Genomic DNA, 15701 nt, shown 5'->3' with positions numbered 1-15701 from the left:
GGCTTTCCGGGGCACCCGCGGCTGCCACCCTGTGGGCACGTGTCCGGAGGGCGCCTCCGGAGGGCGCAGGGGCTGCGCGGTCCTTCTTCCTCCCGCCGTCCCGCTGGACCAAGTTTGCTCAGCCTTGTTTACAATCACACGGCCTGGCAGACGCGGCCCCAGGAGAAGCCAGAACTGTGTAATCGTCCAGCAGCGTGTTCCGTAGGAAGGCACACTCCACCTCGCTGACGAAATCTCCCGAGTCAGACCAGCACCATCGGGGGCGCTTGTCACCGGGCGGCCCTTCCATCATCGGGGATGCTGTGTCCTCAGCACACGAAGGCATCAGACAAGGATACGTCACATCGAGGGAGCCGCAGACAGGATGTGTATGAGCTTCCCCCTTGAACGATAGGATGATGAATCCGTATGCTGGTGTTGGACAATGCCCCTCCCTACCAGGCAGACAATGAGCCCCCCTCAGTCTCTGAAGCTCCCCGACGCGCGGCAAGTGCCGTCTGGCGGTACGAACTAAGCTCCGCACGAAATGAGCGGGAAGCCTGCTGTTCAGGCCGTGTTCGTGTTTCCGTCTGCTTATTCTCCCCCCTTCTTTTCGGCCTCGGTGTACTGTTTGTTTGTGTTCTGGAGGAGCAACAGCCAACGCGGCTACTGGAAGAGTGACGGACGTGACCCTCAGAGTCCCATCTGTGTCACCCCCAATCATGACGTGTAGCTCCCGGGACGAGTCCGGAGGCCTCGAGGGTGCCCGTCGAGGAGAAGAGGAGCCGCTTTTGGAGGTGCCCCCCGGAAGCGCCTCCTGTCGACGGGCTGGGAAATACCGTGACGCTGACTCCTCCCGAAAGTGCAGCCTGCGTGCACTGCACAGTGTCAGGCGTGTGTTGCTTTGGACCATGTAGACTCATCCTGTTGCTACAGTGTTTACGGTTGTCAGCAGCAAAACACAGAGGACAGAAAAGTGGGATCACAATGGAGCAGCCACATAGCTAAACCCCTCAGTGCAGACAGTTTAAATGTCCACGTCATTCATTTTCACTCGGTTTGTCTACCAAGCCAGACAGGTTCCCGGGCTCAGGCCCCAGACGTGACCAGAGATGTTACCACCTAACCAGGAATGGGGGCGCCTGCCACCCTCCCGTCGGAAACGCAGGGGTCCCCCTAGCTCTGGCCCAAGCCAGACGGCGCACGGGGTCGAACTCAGAGGCAATTTTCCTTCCGCCTCCCTTGCACATGCGTGTGTCACCCCAGCAGTGATGACACGCGTCCCACCCCCCGGCTTCCACGGCCCCAGTGTCTTCGCGTCCGCATTTCACAGCTATGACTGGGGGTGTGCCTCACACTCGGTAGCACGGGGACCTCGGGCCACTTTCCGAGTTCTCCTCCCTGTTGACGTGCACATCGTGTGCCTGGTGGCGTCGGAGACCCTGTGCCTCCAGGCTGAGTGCAATGCAGGATGACATCAGTGGTCAGGGGGCGGGACGGGCAGGGTCTCAGGTCTGCAGGCAGAGAGAGGACCTGTCTGTCCGTGGAGAGCAGAGCGGGCGCCCTGGACACCGGGGTCTGCCAGCAGGACAGAGCAGCAGGTGCGCGGTGGTGGGCGGAGCTGGGACGTCAGGAGGGTGGGGGAGCCCTGGGCAGGAGCAGGTCGGGGGGACCACACAGCAGCCCTGTGCAGGTGACCTGCAGGGTGGTGGCCCGAGCAACACACGTTGTTAGAGAAACGATGGGATCCGAGTGGGAGGTGCAGGCTGTGGGGTGGGGAGGGAACGGAGTGCCGGCAGCGGGCCGATGGATGGACAGGCGGGGAGAGGGCTCCCAAAAGGACAGTAGGGCCACCAGACGGGGGCAGGGCCAGCAGGGGCCGATGGACATGCTGCCGGATGGACACCTGCACGCAGGTGGAAGGACATGGAATGCCAGGAGCAGGGACCGAAGGTGAGCTACAATGACGGGTCTGGGTGGGGGGTGAGGTGAGTCAGGATCCCCTGGCCTGTGTCCCCTGGACAGGAGGTGGGGGGTAACGGTAGGGGGCTCTGCTCCCCAGCTTCTTCTCCAGGTCTGAGGGCTGAGCACATCTGTGGTGGCTTTGCCCTCTGGTCTCTCTCTGGTTCCCCCCAGGAGGGAGATGGGAGTCACGCAGGGTGAGGCAGGATGTGTACTGGGGTCCCTCCCTTGTGGGGTGAAGGTAGTCTTCTCCCAGGTGGGCCCTTCCTCTCGGGTCACCGCCATCCTGCAGCCCACCCAGCGTGATGTGTCCACTCGGTGCCACTGGCCCAGGGACAGTTTCCTGGCCCGTCCCCAAGATGCCAACACGGCTTCTGTGAGACCACCGTGTCCTCCTGGGACCCTGACAGAGAGGGTGTGGGGAGGGGTTCAGGGCCCAGCGTCCGGAGAGGACGGGGAGAGGCTGGGGGAGCCTGCCGGGGGTTCTGTTCTGTGCCTGGTCAGGGCAGCGCTCGCGGATGGGGCGCCGGGGGCAAGAGCCAGCCCAGGGGCTGAGAATCGCGGGGACAGACAGCGCTGTCCTCCCTCCTTCCTCAGGCGAGAGGTCGCCGGGTGCACGCGATCCCGACCACTCAGACCTTCCGACCTTTCTCACTCAGGCCGCAAACTAGTTACTAACGTTCTGGGCGCAACAGAGCACATACTTCTTGCTGACCGGACCAAAAATAGGTAAAATGTGCATGTATCCGCACCGGAAGGGTATTGCTGTGTCGGCTGTTGTCATTTTCCAACTTGTATGGGACAATCGAAGGGCAGAGCGGTCCGTGGCCCTGACCAAATGGCCAGGTGTGGCGTGTTTTAAGATTCTTGGCGCCCGGGTGACAGTCGCTGACTCAGACAAACGCAGGTCCCTGCCGTTCAAGGGGGGAGAATGTGGAACCGGTGAGAACGCACATCACCCGTCAGGGCAGCTGCTGTTTCTTCACGGGTGGCCGTGGATCGAGCCATGTCGAAGTGACGAGATGTCTTTGTAAATGCTCTGCAGAAATCAAACAGAAAAATCACAAAATCAATGCGACATTCAATTTGGTCATTAAGTATATGAACATCTGCTAGCGATGAGATAAGTTTTGCATTTGAGATTCCATCGACCCCAAAATGAAATGAAGCCTATAAAAAGTCTGTTGGCTCGTATCCCATAGAGATGACGTTCTGAAAACCCACCACCGGGAGACCCCACAGGCATTCTTGTGTATTTCTTTTATCATCAGTTTTTTTCCCCTGAATTTATCGGCATGACATGCTTAATAAAAGTATACGGGTTTCAGGTGTACAACCCTTAACACATCATCTGCACGCTGTATTGTGTGTTCACCGCCCCGAGTCGGTCTCCGTCCATCACCATGTACCCCCCTTCACCCTCTTCTGCCCCCCACCTCCCACCCCTTTCCCTCTGGTCATCGCCGTACTGTCGTCTGAGTCTATGAGTTTTCTGTGTGTGTGTGTGTGTGTGTGTGTGTGACCACCTTCATCTTTTTCACCCAGTCCCCCAGCCCCCTTCTGACGGCCGTCAGTCTGTTCTGTGTCTATTTTGTTTGCTCACTTATTGGGTTCGTTAGATTCCGCGCATGAGTGGAATCCTGTGCTCTCAAGTATTTCTGAGGTAACTGGAAGCCTCATGCTATGTAGCCCTCGGGTCCTGTCCCCGGGTCCGCCAGGGTGGCCCCAGACCCCATTCCCTTACGGAGAGCCATGGAGACACTCAGGACCCCGAGGGGAGGTTTTCCCGGGAATGTCGGAACGAGGACTGCTGACCACTGGTCCTCGGGGCCTCGCCTGGTTACCGTGACCCCCGCAGAGCACCCGGGACGCCAGCCAGAGGCACCGAGGAGCCACACAAGCCCACTTCCTGCCCGGGATTCGAACAGTGAAGAATCCGCCTGATCTGTGCTCCGGGTGGAATTAAAAGCCAATGAAAAGCCTGGTTCACGTCAGACCAGAAAGACAGAGGAGGAACCGGGGAGGCGTCTGTCCCTTCCTCAGACGGTGCCGCGTCCCCCCGGGTGCTGGGTGGCTGGTCCTGACCGCCAGCTGGTGCTGCCCATGGCAGATTTCAGGACAGTGACCGAGGCGGCTCCGCGGAGCTCTGGGAGGGTTCACAGAGAAAGTGCCAATCACCCAGAGGGCTGCTGAGACCGGAAGCAGATGACAGCCGCCCAGCCACATGCCACCACCACGGACAAAACGAAAACCTCCGCTCAGGAACAAAGAAGCTGAGAAGGCGGCTGGTCACTCCATCCCCAGCGCGTGAAGCAGGAGCCCACGTGGAGAGGAAATGCTGCAGGAAGGACGGCGGGCAGGGGAGAGCCCGGCCAGGGGACGAAGACAAGCCTGACGGTCAGGAAACAGGGTCAACGAACCAGGAGGATTTGGAACCAATAGAAACGTAACTTCATCTTTACGTCAATAGCTGGACATTCGCAAAAATCAACAGATGTGGTTTTTGTCTTTGATAGTTTAAAGTTTTCTTTACAATTTTTCTCAAATTTTTCGAGACTCTGGGTAAAAGGTATTTCTCAGATTATCACTGTAAAAGAACTAGGTTGCTACTGTAGCATTTTTAAGTGCACTCACGTGGCTCGATGATGCGTTTCCATATCTTACAACAAATTTCTACACCAAATGCTATTGAAAGAGCCCAACGGCCTCCCACGCGACCCCAACCAGGGCTGGGGATCGAACCTGCAACTCAGGTACATGCCCTTGACCGAGAATCAAACCCGTGACCTTCAGTCCGTGGACTGGTGCTCTAACCACCGAGCGCACTGGCCAGGGCGGTGCTGTATCTTCTTCAGTGATGAAATGGACACGATCCTGGGCACGTGTGTGATGGTCATGATGCTGAGGAAGGTCCGAGCAGGTCCCTTTCACTTGCACAGTGTAGAATATAAACCCAGCTCCAGTATGGAAATGATGATTAACTTTCTGCAAGAAGTCTTGACAGTGTTTCCAAAGATTTCTGTTTGCAGATTTGTTTGCTTTTCTTTATTGATTCCAGAGAGAGGAAGAGAGAGGGAGAGAGAGACAGAAACAGTAGCTACTGATGTCCCCGCCCACAGGGACGAGTCCCAGAGTCATTATGCTGGACACGGAAACACAGGTCTGTGTGAGTCCATGCTCCGGCCGTCTCCACGGGGGCAGTGTGGTGATGGAGACCACACAGCTGGGCGCCAGGCGCCAGGGAGGGCGCAGACCCCAGAGCTGGGTGAGGGGGCTGCTGGGGGACCAGGAGGTTCGCGAGTGTGGTTTCATCAGGGGTTGTGTAGCTACGTACCTCAGTCAAGTTCATCAAAGTACGTAAATGTTCATCTGCAAGTGGTGAATCCAATAGTGCGTCATTTATTCCTTAACTGAAGGATTAAAAAGTGGTTTCCTACTGGAATGGATAATGATGAATGACTAGAAGATGCTTCCTTCTGTTTTGTTCTATTTTGAAATCCATAGTCTGTAAACGTAGCATGGCTGGGGGGGTATAAAACACACCAGAGTCGAAGAAACGGGGAAAAATAGATTTCAAAGACTTTATTATTTGTAATTTTTTTTCTCAGCCAGATTCCCAAATAAGAGATCTTGATCTATCCCTGAGGCCTCCTTCTTCCGTCTCCTGGGGAGTTGTTTTTACACCGGAGTGTCTTTGAGGGGTAACTGTTAGGTGACGTTTGGCTAACAGACCAGCTGGAAGATCACGGGTGTGCACACACTGGAAAATCCTCCTCGACGAGCAGGTTCTGAAAACAGTGAAAAACGAACTGGAAAACTTTCCCCACGACCGAGACTCGGTGCCTCCTTCACACTGAACCTACTGTAAGTGCACCATTTCCCGGATCAGCGCACTCAGGACAGTGCTGGCTGGTCAGCTGGTCCCGGAATCGGGCACCGCGAGGTGGCGAACAGCAGGTGGGGCCCGGCTCTGCGGGAACCGGTCCCCATGGAGAAAGGCAGCCGCGCTCGAAAGGAGTGCGTCTCAGAACAAAGTAAGTGCTCAGGAGGACCAGCAGCCAGCAGGACCCCGGTGCTCAGATCCCGGGCGGAATCAGAGAGCCACAGTCGGCCTGAAGGGGCTGACCCGTGAGGCAGCGGCCAAGGTGTTGTTCTCTGTCCCCAGAAGGCGGCAGGAGCGTTTGGATGGAGAACTGTTTCCCTTTCCTCTGCGTACCCCTAACGGGGCTGCTCGCGTCCCTTCTGTGTCCTCTGAGCACAATTCACGGGCCTGCTCCTGCGGGCCTTCCCGGAGCTGTGGCTGGACGAGCCCTCCCTGTGCCTGCCACGTCCCGGACTCGCCCATCACCCCACTCGGAGCTCCTGGACCCCCACGGATACATGTGCGACTTGAGTACAATGTAACTGAAAGTAGTGTCGGGCCTAAAGTGTTGCTCATCACTGGATTTCTGCGAATTGATTCTGAGAAACGGGCATCGTACACTCCGTAACCTGGCTGGTCCTGAGACGCCGTGTATGACGAGGGGTGCATCCGCTGTGCATGTCAGTAACGTGTACTGGGCTGTGCGTGTCAGGAACATGTGCTGGGCCACGCGGGCCGTGCGCTGGGCCATGCGTGTCAGGAACATGTGCTGGGCCACACGTGTCGGGTCGTGTGCTGGGCCGCGTGTGTCGGGTCGTGCGCTGGGCCGCGTGTGTCGGGGGCCTGTACTGGAAACACTGCCGTGTCGGAGAAGGAGGTGCACAGGGATGCGGCCACCTCCTGCCAGTACTGAGACCTGCTGCCGGTGTGACCCTCCGTCTCTGCTCACCTCTGTGCCGACGCCCAGGTCCGTGGCCCTGGTGTGTGTATCGAGCTATGACGAGAGGCAGCGGGGAGACCGGAGGACAGGGCCTCGCGGCGTGACGGAACGATGTCCTGCACGCGCAGGCGGGGTGTGCCCTGTGCTGACCGCTGGCTGCTGGGCCCACATCCTCAGCTTGAAACCCGCCCGAGTCCAGGTCAGGCGGCCAGGGGAGCAGGCGGCAGGACACCTGGCCGAGTAAATGGCCCCTGATTGTAGCCGGTGAGTCAGTGTCTTGTTTCACGTCAGTGTGGCCTGAGGGCCGGCTCTCCTTCCGGGCAGCAGTTGGAAGAAACTGGGGTGACAGCGCCGAGTGGGGAACTGACGCCCCGGTCGGTGGGGGTATAGGAGCAGCGGGAGCAGCCAGTGTCTGTGGCTCACGTGCCCAGATGTCCAGGACTCAGCGTTCCCTGTGGCCGCGGAGGCGGGGACGCCGAGCAGAGGGCATGCCCGACCCTCCTCCGTGACCACACTTTAAAAGCCCCTCATGTCTGTGCAGCCAAGAGAGCACGTCTGTGTGACAAGAAGCGCAGTGTTGTGTGTGCACAAGGGAGCTGCCCCTGTGGTGACTTGTGCTGCTGCCGTCACCGCGTCTAACCGCACCCGGCTCACGGTGCGTGTGGGCCGTGCCCAGGGCTGCCTGGGTGGGTGTGTTCATGGACTGCAGCCCTGAGTCACAGCCCGGGCACCGCGAGACCTGACGGGAGGGCAGACAGGTGGGTGCTGACCTGCCCCAGGACCTGCGCTTTCCCAGCAACCCCCTCGGCCACAGGGGCGTGTCCCGGCCTCTGGCAGCATTTCTAACACTTTTAAAGATATGTTACCAGCCCTCGCAGATGTGGCTCAGTGGTTGAGCATCGACCCATGGACCAATGAGTCATGGGTTCGATTCCTGGTCAGGGTACATGTCCAGGTTGTGGGCCCGATCCCCAGTAGGGGGCGTGCGGGAGGTGGACCATCAATGTTCTCTTTCATCCATGTTTTTATCTCTCTCTTCCTCTCCCTTCCTCTCTCTCTCAAATCAATAAAGAAAAAAATACAATAAAAAGATACACACCTGAATATCTGGAGCAGAGTGGTTTCTGGAGAAATGAGTGAATTGCAGCCCCGTGAGACAGCAGGGGATTGAAAGGGATGTCCCATCTATACCAACCACAAAAACTCACGCAGTTTGGAATCATTTTCCAGCTTTATTGAGGTACAGTTGACATGCACACTGTGTAAGTCTAGGGTGTGCCGCGTGATGATGTGAGATGTGTGATGTTGAGACCTGGTGGCCAAAATAAGGCTCGTTAACCAGCCGTCACCTCGCAGCGGCTGTTTGTGTGAGCGGTGACAACGTTGAAGGTCTGTTTCTCTCCTAGTGACGTCCGCGGGGACAGGGCAGCCTCGTCACTCCATCGTGGCCCCCCCTTACCCAGAGTCTTGCTTTCCATGTCCTCCGTGACATGCAATCCACGCTCTCCAAATATAGTCAACGGAAAATTCCAGAAACGAGCGATGCGTATGTTTTAGGTTGTGCGCCGTTCTGAGGGAGGGACGACGCCCACGCTGCCCCACTCTGTCCCCCGGGCAGTGCTGCTCCCCGCCCAGGCCTCCAGGCCTCACAGCTGTGTCCGCTGTCAGACTGGTGATGAGAGGGAGGGTCACACAGTGACGTTTATTGTAGCACATCGTAGGGATCCTTCTCCTTTGCCGCTGTGCTGATTACTGCTGTTCAGCTCTCACTGTGCCTGTTTGGGAACTAAACTCTATCACAGGACTGTCTGTGTGGGACAGACGGGGTGCACACAGGGTGCAGTGCTGGCTAAGGCTCCAGGCATCGTCTGGGGATCGTGGAACGTCTCCCCAAAGGGTAAGGGGGGACGGCTGGAGTCCCCACGCTGCACGTGAGATTCCCAAACGTACCCATCTCGTAACTGGAAGTCCGGGCCCTGTGACCACCGTCACCTCCTCCTCCCCCACTCCACTCCTGGTGGCCAAGGAGCTGTCCATTTCTATGAGGCCAGTTTTGTTGGGGTCCGCACATACGTGAAGTGTTATAGTGGTCTCTGTCCGACTTATTTCACTTGGCATGATGCCGCAGGGTCATCCACGTTGTCACACATGGGACAATTTCCGTCTTTTAAATACTGAGAGATATTCCATTGTACGTAGATGTACAGCACGTTTTGCAAACCCATCCATCCAGGCTCAGAGCATCAGCTGGCTTCCCAGTGGCCTTGGCTATGGTTAACAGTCCTGCAGTAATAAGGAGGTGCAGATAGTCCTGTGAGGTAGCGATTTTATTTCCTTTTCATAAATACCCAGCAGTGAAATTGCTGGATCCTTCCATGCTGTCCTCCCGAGTGGCCGCACCAACCTCGACCCACCAACAGGGCTGGGCCTCACCGACTCTCGGTATCTCTTATCTAACATAAGCCGTTCTAGCAGGTGGCACCTCACTGTGGTCTTGATGTGTGTTTCCCTGATGATTAGTGATGTCGAGCATCTCTTCACGTTGGCTGTTTGTGTGACTTCCTCGGGGAAATGTCTACTCAGGTTCTTTCCCATTGTTTATTGGATTTCTTTTTGCGATTGCGTTGTATAGGTTCCTTACAGATTCGGGGTATGAACCAGATCCATGATGTGCAAATATATTTCTTCCTGAAGGTTGAATTTCCGTACAGCTGAACACTGCTGTTGCGGTGAGATAGTCCTGCTCTTTGATTTGGGCTGTTTTGACTGGTGATGTTGGTGTCATGTCCAAAACGCCAAGTTCAGTGTCCAGGAATTGTCCCCTGTTTGCTTCTAGGTATTTTATGGTTTCAGGTCCTACACTGAAGACTTTCTCAAGTTCACGTCAGTTTTCGTGAGTGGTGTAAGACAGAGTCCCATTCCGTTCTTCTGCGTGTAGGTATCAGTGTCCCTAACCCACGTACTAAGACGTTCTTCACCGTGAGGGTTCTTGGCTTCTCCGTCAGACATCAGTTGACTGTGTGTGCATGAGTTGTTTCTGGGCTCCTCTTCTGTGCGTGGGACTCTAGGTTGACCTTGCTACCACTGCCATACTGATTGGGTAACCGCAGCTTTGTAGTATGTTTGAAATCAGAAAGTGTGATGCCTCCAGCATATTCTATCTCAAGATTGTTTTGGCAATTCAGGGTCTTATGTGGTTTCATACAAGTTTAAGATTGTTTTTTCTATTCTGTGAAAAAAATGCAGTCCTTCTAAATCTGGGGGTCTTTTGGGGAGGGGACAGAAGTCAGGAATGACCTATGTCACCATCTGTGTGACATCACTCCTAATCAATTTTGTGACCATTTTAAAAATCCCAGTGTCCTGTGATGACTGAGATCTAGCAGTCTGGTGCCCTTCACTTGCTGAGTCCGGATGTTATGACCTTGTCAGAGAAGTACTGAGACAACTGAGCAGTGCCCAGCATGCCTCCACGTTTCCTCTTGAAAACTTGTTCTCGCTAAGAGGCAGATGTGTCATGCACGTAATCCCCAAGTTATCTGCAGCCGTCTGGCGACACTGCTGTATGCATGTGCAGTTACGGGCACTGTCGCGATAGGACGTGGTCGTGTTCAGTGGCAATTCTGCACAGAGAACTTCCCCTAGTGCTTCTGGCTTTGGAGAGAAAGAACTTGCTAAAGCTGGTGGGGGTGTCCTATCCGCTGGGGAGACAGCACGGAGCACAGGGAACGGTCAAGAAGGCATTTCTGAGTTACCAGCGACCTGGCCAAAGCCTATCATTAGTGATGTTAGCAGGGAACGGGGACCATAGAATTCGACGGCAGGGACCGTCTCTCTGGGTGTATTCTAATAGATCACATGTGACAACCCATTGTTTGGTATATGAAACAGACCGAATAAACACGCTGACCAATGTGACTGATAGGGTAATTGTATCTTGTCTCTTTCCTTCCTTCTTTTCTGGCCTTTCTGAAAATCCAATGTGTACCAAGCACACTGCTAAGTGAAAAGGGGCGTTTAAACACCCACCCGCATGCCACACTGACGTATGCCTCCCCGGTCGCTTTCTTCTAGGATCTACGGTGGCAATTTATCCTCTGTTATTTTCTTTAAAAGGCACTGATTCTGAAAGTATATCTGAAAAACATGTATTTTTAAAAGAGGTTAAAAGCCCTCTGTTGGTGGCCAAGTGTTTTTAGTGCAGAGAATTCAGTGTCATATCCAACCCAGATTCTTACTTGGCAACATATTATTTGATCTCATCACAAACACATAGGGATTCATTTCCAAATGGAATAGGTGCATTTTATCAGTTAAAAAGCACAGTACTTTAATTTTCTATACATTCCTTATACATTTTTCATGTGTCCTGAGTCTGGGACACAGTGATTGAGCTTCGTCAAACCCTTCTTACAGATACAACCTGTAGACATTCATGAAGTGCTTCATTATTTATTTACTTATGTTTTATCCTCACTCAAGGACACTTTTGCATTTATCTTCAGATAGAGCGGGAGGGAGAGAGGGAGAAGAGAGAGAGAAACATCGATGTGAGAGACACATTGACTGGTTCCCACCCACACGACCCCAATTGGGGCCGCGGATGAACTGCAACTGAGGTACGTGCCCTTGGCGGGAACAGAACCCAGGACTCTCTGGTCTGCAGGCCAATGCTCTAACCGCTGAGCCAAAACAGCCAGGACAAGTGCTTCATTATTATTTTTATTTTTTAAAAGATGTTTTTATTGATTTTTTAGAAAGAAAGGACAGGAGAGAGAGATAGAAACATCGACCGCTGCCTCCTGCACGCCCCTCACTGGGGATCAGGCCCACAACCTGGGCATGTGCCCTGACCGGGAATCGAACTGGCGACCTCTTGGTGCAGGGTCGACGCTCAACCACTGAGCCACACCGGCCGGGTGTCACCCTCGTGTGCTCACTACTGATCTTCCCCAGCTTCTCATTCCCAACAGGGATCTTCGGGCCATGATCTTTGCCATTTTTTTTATTCACGTCTTCTCATCTCCAGAATCGAGTTGATAGAATAAAAATATACTGGTTTATCAAGACTAACATACGACTAAAATCAGCATAATATTTCCCTTTGGGCCTCATGACAACAGTGTCACTGAAGTGTAAGCAGCAGTGTCACCGTATTTGGGGAACTATCGCTCCCTGGAAGGGACAGGGCGCCCTTCCCCCACACCTCGGCACATGGGCCAGGACGGGATTCCGAAGCGGCTGGAAGAGCGTTTCGGAAACCGTGAAGGTGACCCGATCTGGACCGATGAGCGCTGACGTACTCGGGAGACACCCTGACGCCTGTCTTGGCTCCGGGAAGCTACGCAAGTCGCGTGTCTTCTGCTCCCAGCTGGGGCTGCGTCACAAAGACCACAGACCAGGTGCCTGAGAAAGGGACACTCGTCCTCCACAGTCTGCAGACGGGAAGTCCAAGGTCAAGGTGCTGTCGGGTTTGATTTCTTCCGAGGGCCCTCTTCTCGGCTTGCAGACGGCCCTCCTCCCCCGGTGTCGCCTCCTCTCCGTATAAGGCACCTGTCCCGCCGAACGAGGGCCCTGCCGTATGACCTCACTTCACCTAAACGAGGCCCTCAGCACCTGCACCTGCAAATCCAGCCCCGCTGGGGCTTTGGGTTCAGCGCAGGAATTACACGGAGACACGATTCTGTCCGCGGCCACTCTGAACCATTATTCATTCGCAGTTAACTCAAGATGGTGTTCCCTGATAAATGCCCGCTGAGCAGAGGTCTGCGTTGCCCACTGGGGACAGAGCCATAACCTGGCATCAAACGACACCCAGTGCTGGATGGCACGCCTCACTGCACGCACGGCTGAGCGGACGACACCCCGCTCTGCGTGGTGAGGTGTGACCTGTCCGTGGGCCGAGCCAAGGTCCCCTTCCAGAGGCAAGACTGGGCCGCGCTAACGCACAGATGATTGGATAATCAAGTGCCCAAATGTTGTGCCTAATTGAAGAGCGAAGTTGGAAAAAATAGCCGAGAAACATGTTTAAATTATGCTAATGCCCGTTTCCATCCCCAGATGATCTTTGTAAATCAGGCACCAGATGTGTATCTTAGTCGCAGTAGTGACCGCAGAGTATCTGTCGTTAGTATCACCTAGTAGGTGGTATTCAGGCACATTTATAGGAGGGTAAATGGAGTCCACCTCAGAGAAGGAGACTCGGGTGCCCCTCCAAGCTGTGCCGGTCCATCTCTCGGAGAAAACGGCCGTGAAACCCACTTGGAGAAGCAGGGAGTTCGTGTCCAAGGGCTGATCATTAAAAGTGTGTGCAGTGCTGTGGAAAATGATACCTTTTATTTTGGAACAGTTAATATCTTCTTAAAAAAACGTCAATAACAGGGCTGATAATTTATTAAACCAGCTCCCTACCTTCTAAAATTAAAACGGGCTTTTTTTTTTCTTCTCTTAAATATGCACCTTTTACTCTTCCTTGGGGCCAAGCATCCAAATATGCTTTGAAGTCAAGAAAACAAAAATGAATTGGAAGCTCTCAGGTTAAAGAACACCCGTAAAGTACCATCCAGTCCCACAAACGATGCCTTCTACCTGCCTGACTTTCATGGCAGGTTTGAGAAAGAACAGAGAACCAGTAGAATGACTCGCCTTGTGAGTCTCTCAGGCACCCTCTGACTTGTTACCTCATTCATGATCTTCCCACCTGTGCAAAAATCATTCTCGTAAGAGTCACATTCTGTCCAGATTAGCATTTTTAAATTATCTTTATTTAACTCAACTTTATTTCCAAAATACTCTAAAGAAACATATTTCTACTCTCCTTTCTGAAAACTCGCCACAAAGTGGCACAATATTTAAACGCTGCCAGCCGATGGCGCCAAACTAGTCAAGTGAGTTTACGTTGGCAAGGTGATCTTGCTCCCATTGAAATGGCCCATTTTGCAGAATTAAATTCAGTTTCCGATTTTGCCAGCGTTGAGCGGCAGGTGTCTTGGGTTGGCTGTGCAGATACCACCGCTGTCCTCGGTCTTCCTGCCCCCCGAGTCCGGAGGCTCTCACACTCCACTTCCAGGGGCCCTCAGGGGCGCCGCCCAAAGGCAGGCTCCTCTGTCACATGCCATCGGTCTGCACGGCCCATGTCAGCGTCGGCGAGAGACCCGGTTCAGGGCATCCTGAGCGTTCACTGCAAGCCGAGCCATCCCTGCTGCATCCCGGCCAGGGCCACAGTGTGGACCCCTGGCCTCTGTAAGGAGGGGGTCCGCAGCCCTCTGGGGCCCACCTGCCACCCAGGAGCACCTGGCACCCTGTCGCTGGGGCCCCTCCTCATGTCATCGCTGTGAGGTTAGCGGAGGGCATTGAACCTGCACCCGACGCCTGGTTTGGTTTGGTTTCCTGCTTCTTTGACTATTCTGCTCAAGAAACACAAGTGGTATTGTCACACCTGTGGGGGGTCTTGGTACCACTGCGATAGCATGAGCGGCCTCGCGTCTTTGACACCCCCACACCCGGAGGTGAAGTCTCTCCCCCCACAGAACAAGCCTCTCCGGACCCGCCCCGGCTGTGTGTGTTCTCACGCTAGAAACCTCCCGGGATTCAGTTCTGCGTCTCCCCTCCGAACCTCCCCAAAAGCGAGAACTTGATCAGAAAGGGAGTGGTTAGCTTGCTAATAAAACCTAAACTGGAGTGTGCCCTTGGTCACCGCCAGGGAATAACGGGCTAGCCCGGAGAAATTTCAGAAAGTCGACGGACAGGTGCTGAGGGGGAGGTGTGCAGAGAAACCACCTGTCTGTTACTTCTCACTTTCCCTGTCTGGCCGCCAGCCCTGCAGGGGGACCCTTCACACTGGTCCTCCCCTTAGACCCTGCAATGCCCTCCTCCCACACCACCCAGCAGAGGCCCTGCGGGCTGCGGGCCCGTCCTCCCTCTCCGAGCCCTCTTCCCAGGGTGTCCCCTCCTGTGCTGACCACGTCTCACCGGAGGGCGTTCCGGGCCCTCCTCCTCCTGTTCCACACTGAAGGTGTTCACGCTTGGGGTGCTCTGTCTATGTACGCGGTCCTGGCTGGGCAGTTTCATGGACTTGCAGATACAGGGCGCAGCTCCATATGCAAAGCCCTGTCCCCCAGAAGGCAGGCTTTGGGACTGCTCACACCCAGTGTTTGGTCGGTTACCTGAAGGTGTTCACGCTTGGGGTGCTCTGTCTATGTACGCGGTCCTGGCTGGGCAGTTTCATGGACTTGCAGATACAGGGCGCAGCTCCATATGCAAAGCCCTGTCCCCCAGAAGGCAGGCTTTGGGACTGCTCACACCCTGTGTTTGGTCGGTTACCTGCGGATTTGCTCTCAGCGGTTGGCTACACTTACCAGCTGGGTTGCTGTCAAGCTCATCCTGTTTATGGCTGAGCTGGCAAACTGCTACAATGTAACATTTAGCAAGAACCCGTTTAATGAGCCCTGTGCAGACCCTGAGACCCTGTCCTACCAACACTCCCTGTCGCCTGTCCCCCTTTGACCTCCCACGACTTATCTGCATCTGACACCAGATACATTTAAAATGTTTCCTTATTTCCCTCCAAATAAGGTGACCCTCGTGTGTGCATGATTTTTCTTTTTTTAATCCTCACCCGAAGATATTTTTCCATTTATCTTCAGCTGGAGTGGGAGCGGGGGAGGGGAAGAGAAACATCGACATGAGAGGGACACATCGACTGGCTGCCTCCTGCACGACCCAACCAGGGTCGGGTCGAACCGTAACCGAGGTCCGTGCCCTTGACTGGAATCGAACCCGAAACTCTTTGGTCCCCAAACCGGCCGGGGTGGGTACATGAATTTGGGCTCATTCCTGGAACAGGGTCTGACCCAAAGCTGGCCTTCCCAGAGTACGTTTCGCATGAAGAAAGAAACCAGTCATTTCAGTTAATACATCCGGGGCAGTTCCGTCCAAGACAGAGCTCAGTTTGACCTT

At 54.6% G+C, this 15701-nt stretch overlaps 1 protein-coding gene across 1 annotated transcript in view; it reads left to right on the top strand.

Moving 5' to 3' along the window:
• The window catches only part of CSMD1 (CUB and Sushi multiple domains 1), a 1021666-nt gene that overhangs the window by 745374 nt on the left and 260591 nt on the right, over positions 1 to 15701 (top strand). The window lies entirely within an intron of this gene.

The sequence above is a fragment of the Molossus molossus genome, unplaced genomic scaffold (genome assembly GCF_014108415.1).
Source record: "Molossus molossus isolate mMolMol1 unplaced genomic scaffold, mMolMol1.p scaffold_m16_p_9, whole genome shotgun sequence".
NCBI lineage: Eukaryota > Metazoa > Chordata > Mammalia > Chiroptera > Molossidae > Molossus > Molossus molossus.
This window is presented reverse-complemented; position numbering and strand designations above follow the sequence as displayed.